Source organism: Meriones unguiculatus, chromosome X, assembly GCF_030254825.1.
Source record: "Meriones unguiculatus strain TT.TT164.6M chromosome X, Bangor_MerUng_6.1, whole genome shotgun sequence".
Taxonomy (NCBI): domain Eukaryota; kingdom Metazoa; phylum Chordata; class Mammalia; order Rodentia; family Muridae; genus Meriones; species Meriones unguiculatus.
Genome location: NC_083369.1, coordinates 118,896,458 through 118,902,211, shown reverse-complemented (window position 1 = coordinate 118,902,211; position 5,754 = coordinate 118,896,458). Strand labels below are relative to the sequence as shown.

The 5,754-nt window shown below is 38.4% G+C and overlaps 1 pseudogene; it reads right to left on the bottom strand.

Moving 5' to 3' along the window:
* Positions 1–2,075: 2,075 nt before the first annotated feature.
* Positions 2,076–2,463, bottom strand: LOC110540154 (calcineurin subunit B type 1-like; annotated as a pseudogene).
* Positions 2,464–5,754: the final 3,291 nt, after the last annotated feature.

Below are 5,754 nucleotides of genomic sequence, written 5' to 3'. Positions count from 1 at the left end.
TGCCAAAATGATACAATTTTTAAAAAAGATAGTATCTTCAACAATTGGTGCTGGTCTAACTGGATGTCTGCATGTAGAAAAATGCAAGTAGATCCACACTTATCACCCTGCACAAAACTAAAGTCCAAGTGGATCAAAGACCTAAATATAAAAACAGTCACACTAAACCTGTTAGAAGAAAAAGTGGGGAAGAGCCTTAAACTCTTTGGCCCAGGAGACAACTTCCTGAACAGAACCCCCACAGTACAGGCTCTAAGAGCAACAATCAATAAATGAGACCTCATGAAACTGAAAAGCTTCTATAAAGCAAAGGACACTGTCATCAAAACAAAACAAATGCCTAAAGAATGGGAAAGTATCTTCACCAACCCTTTATCTGACAGACGGCTAATATCCAGTATACATAAAGAACTAAAGAAGCTGAAAAACAACACACCAAGTAATCCAATTAAAAAAGGGGTTACAGAGCAAAACAGAGAATTCTCGATAGAGGAATATCTAATCGAAGAGAAACACTTAAAGAAATGCTCAATGTCATTAGCCACCAGGGAAATGCAAATCAAAACAACCCTGAGATTTCACCTTACACCCATCAGAATGGCTAAGATCAAAAACTCAAATGACTACACATGCCAGAGAGAGTGTGGAGAAAGGGGAACTGTCCTCCACTGCTGGTGGGAATGTAAACTTGTACAACCACTCTGGAAATCAATCTGGTGCTTCCTCAGACAACTAGGAATAGCGCTTCCTCAAGATCCAGCTATATCACTACTAGGCATATATCCTAAAGAAGCTCAAGTACATAACAAGGACATCTGCTCAACCATGTTTGTAGCAGCTTTATTTGTAATAGCCAGAAGCTGGAAACAGCGCAGTTCCCCCTCTGTTGAGAAATGGATACAGACATTGTGGTACATCTACACAATGGAATATTACTCAGTGATAAACAAACAAACAAGGAAATCATGAAATTTGCAGGTAAATGGTGTGAACTGGATAAGATCATCCTGAATGAGGTATCCCAGAAGCAGAAAGACACACACAGTATATACTCACTTATATGTGGATATTAGACATATAATATAGAATAAGCATACTAAAATCTGTACACCTAAGGAAGCTAATCAGGAAAGAGGACTCTGGCTAAGATGCTCAATCCCCATTCAGAAAGGCAAAGAAAATGGACATCGGAGGAAGAAGAAGACAGGAAACAGGACAGGCGCCTACCTCAGAAAGCCTCTGAAAGGTTCTACCCTGCAAGATATCAAGGCAGATGCTGAGACTCTTAGCCAAATTTTGGGCAGAGTGCAGGGAATTTTATGAAAGAAGTGGGAGATAGTAAGACCTGGAGAGGACAGGAGCTCCACAAGGACAGCAACAGATCCAAAAAGACTGGGCATAGGGGTCTTTTCTGAAACTGATACTCTAGCCAAGGACTACCCATGAAGATGACCTGGAACCTCTGAACAGAGGTAGCCTATGGCAGTTCATTGACCAAGTGACCTCCATAGTAATGACATGGACTGTCTCTGACATGAACTGAGTGGCCTGCTCTTTGATCACCTATCCCTGAGGGGGGAGCAGCCTTACCTGTCCACAGAAGAAGACAATGCAGCCAGTTCTGATGAGACCTGATAGACTAGGATCAGAGAGAAGAGGAGGAGGACCTCCCATATCAGTGAACTGGGAGAGGGACACGAGTGGGGAAAAGGGAGGGATTGGGAAGAGAGGAGGGAGGGAGGTACAGGGGAAATACAAAGTGAATAAACTGTAATTAATAAAAATAATTAAATAAAAAAGATGAAGATAAATAAATAATTAAATTTAAACACCACACCTTCCTTTTCTCTACCATACTCATATGCCGTCCTTCATATTTCAAGTTCCACGCTGAGTTATTGAGAGAATAGGAGTTTAAGAACATGTAGTTGACTTCCTTAGGCTCATGTAGGAAAATGTGGATTCACAGGTGAAATACTTCCATTTAAATACACACTGAGCATTGCTGCACGCCTTGAGCAGATCTTTAGAGATGGAGAAGTAAGCAAAAGTATTAGGTGGTATTCTTCAGAGAGTCACACATCTACCATCATCTTTTTGTGAATATCTAAACCACCTACAACAGCACAGCCTTTGGCAAAGGATATTCTTCCAACCTTATCTGCATTTATAATTGTTTTGTCTACAATCTGCTGTAGCTGTGTATCTTTCAGGTTGTTCCCAACTGTCATCTTCAACACCTGGAAGAGTTCTCCATTGGAAATATAACCATCTTTATCCATGTCATAGATAACGGAAAGCAAACCTCAACTTCAGTTCCTTGGGCAGAGATATGAACTCTTCCAATCTCAAAGAACCAGAATTGTCCAAATCCAGTTTCTTGAATCTCTTTTCTAGCTTTTTAATTTAATCAGCCTCAAACTGTGAGCACATTTCCAAACGTCAACTTGCCTCATTTCCCATTTTGCTCGGCAGGCAGTGCTGGTGCAGCCACAGCATCTTGCTGTCCTGAGCAAGGAAGGCAGGGTCCCTTGGGACATGCCTCAGCTGTGGGGAGGATTGCAACCTAGCACTCATAGGCAGCCCTGACTCGCTACAGTGGCTTCTGCTGACTGCAACCTCAAAGGCACCTTGTTTTGTTTTTTAGTTTGTAGTTACTTTCTATTTTGGTCTTTGTTATATCATTTTCTTTCTGTGTATTAACTTTTAATTTTGGATTGCTGTCTTGTATACTTTTTTAGCATTTTCCCTTTTAGAATGATAAAAATTTCTTCATGTGTACTACTGAGCCAAATTCCTGATGTTCTAATAGGTAGTGTTTTCACTACCATTTCTATGTATTTAAATTTTTCTTTTGTTAGTTCTATGATTGATGAGTTCTGTAATGTCCTTACCGCAATTCAAATAAACATTATTTCTAAAAGTAAATCCGTTTCATAGGATTTTTCTAATACTGTCTGTCCTCTGAATAAAACCTCTGAATGGAAGTTTGTCATTTAAGTAAAGCTATGTTCATTTTTTAAAAATCCATGCATGCTTGGTAAAAAAAAAAAAAAAAAGATATATTCTAATGTAACACAGAAGAATTCTATATATGTGCATTAAATTGAACTAATTGAACTTACTGATTAACATTCAGTCTTTTGCTTATTATGTTGATTACATATGTCTCTTTGGTTGCCAAATAATTCAAGAGTGGCTGGATATATGTAAAAAGTCTTATATCCTTATAGTGTGCTGAGAAATTCTTCCTTTTATAACTATTAACTTAACACACACAAGTAGACACACACATAAACACCCCACACAAACAAGACAGAGTGTCACTATGTAGTCTTGACTGTCCTGGAACTCTCTGTGTAGACTAGGCTGTCTTCAAACTCACAGACATCTGCATGCCTCTGCCTGCCCAGTGCTGGGATTAAAGGTGTGCACCGTCACCCCCAGTTACATTTATATTTTGAAAGAATACATTTAAAATGTATAAATCTTTCTGTGACTTGCACACTTAAGCGTTATATATTAACCATACTAATGTGGTTTTTTTGCCTTAAATTCTACATTTTTATGTTCATAAAAGCAGAATAAGCTGTGCAAAGTGTGTAAAAGCCCAAGATGATGGAGGGCATCAAGACAACAAGGTTCTGTAAGTCAATAAGATCAAAGCTCACAGGAACACACAGAGACTGAAGCAGCAAGCACAAGGCCTGCACAGGTCTGCACCAGATCCTCTGTACATGTGTTATGGCTTCCAGTTTAGTGTTTTTATTGCGGTACTGAGTGTGTGAATGGATGAGTCTTTCATTCTTGTGCCTGCTCTTAGGACTCTTTTCCTTCTGTTGGTTTGCCTTGTCCAACTCCAATGTGATGGTTTTTGCTTTAATTTATTGTATTTATTTTGTTATTTTTTGTGATTTCTTCTAAGCCCATTATTTTCTAATGACATTCAGAAAGAGAGTATATCTGGATGGGAGGGGAGGTAGTGAGAAACTGGAAGGAGAAAGAGGAAAATGTAAATCAGGATACCTTGTATGAGAAAAAAATTATGTTCAATAAAAGATGGGAAAGTAAAAAGTAATAAAACATCCCTATTTTAACATTCATTAATAAGTTTCAATCTGTTCACATTAAAGCCTTCCATATAATCTTCTATTTCTACTATATCCTTGTCTCATAAAGAGATATGCCTAATATGGTTTCTAATGTTATAATCTCCTACTTGCTAATACATGTACTCCATTTACATTTACGGTAAATATCCCAAATACATGGAATTATTGTCACCAATATACAGCATCAGTTTCACTTTGTCATTTTTCTTCTTTTATTTCCTGTGCAAAATTGTTTTACTTTCTCTCATTTAGTTCCATTTTTACAGTATTCTATTAGTTAGGAATGGATATACTATATTCCTTCAGTAGTTATTGTTATATTTAACCATACCTTTTTAAAAGTCCAAAATTAGTATTTCAGCCCCCTTCTCAAATTTCTGAACATTTTGAAACATCTAAATTCCAATTACCTCCATTATACCCATGTGTTATTAGTGTCTATTATTTCTATGTTAACTCATCTGATTGGATGAGTTATTGCTATTGACATGTACAGCTTCTTCATAAATTTACTTATATATCTATGTTCAGAGTTCAATATTCCTTCTTGCTTTCTGGACCAACTCTAGCCTTGTCATTCTACCTTGGAATGAACTTTTGTGAAGATTCATGAATAGTAAAATGACCTTTTGTGCTTTTAGAAATTGTCTTTATTTTGTGTTCATTTTAGAAGGTACAAAGTTCTAGATTGAAGGACTAGGGTCAAAAGAACTTCCTGCTCTTGCCCAGGACCAGGAATCAGTTCCCAGCTCCCATATGTTGGTTATCAACCATCAGTTCCACAAGATTCAATGCCCTCTTCTGTCCTCAGCTGGCAGTACACACACATTTCACATACATTCATACACACACACATGCTGGATAAATACACATTCACTTAAATAGAAAACACTTTTTATCACTTTAACACTATATATCCCAGTTGTAGCCCCCTCCCTTATCCCCCCCAAATCTCACCCTCCTTTCCTATTCTTCTTATATGCCCCTCCCGGAGTCCACTGATAAGGAAGGTCTTCCTCCCCTTCCATCTGACCCTAGTCTATCAGGTCTCATCAGACCTGGCTGCATTGTCTTCCTCTGTGGGATGGTATGGCTGCTCCCACATCAGAGGGAGGTAATCAAATAACCAGCCACTGAGTTCATATCAGAGACAGTCCCTGTTCCCATTACTAGGGAACCGTCTGGGACACTAACCTGCCATTGGCTACTTAGATTCAGGGGTTCTAGGTTATCTCCATTCATGGTCCTTGGTTGGAGTATCAGTCTCCGAAAAGACTCCTGTGCCCAGATATTTTGGTTCTCTTACTCTGACAAGGTGCAGTAACAGGAAATAGATTAAAAATATCCAATCACCTGGACTAGAAAAATGGCTTAGAGGTTAAGGTCCTCTGGATTGCAGAGAACCCAGGTTTGATTCCCAGCACCTATATGGCAGCTCACAACTGTCTGCAACTATAGTTCCAGAGGATCTGAAAACTGCACAGACATGTAGGCAAAACACCAATGCACATAAAAATAAATGTTTTAAAAATATCCACTGAACAGAAGGAAGACAAACCATACCAAGAAATACAACCAAAAACCCAATTCCAGGGGTATAGGTCTCATTATGAAAACATAAACATGAGTAACAATAAGATTG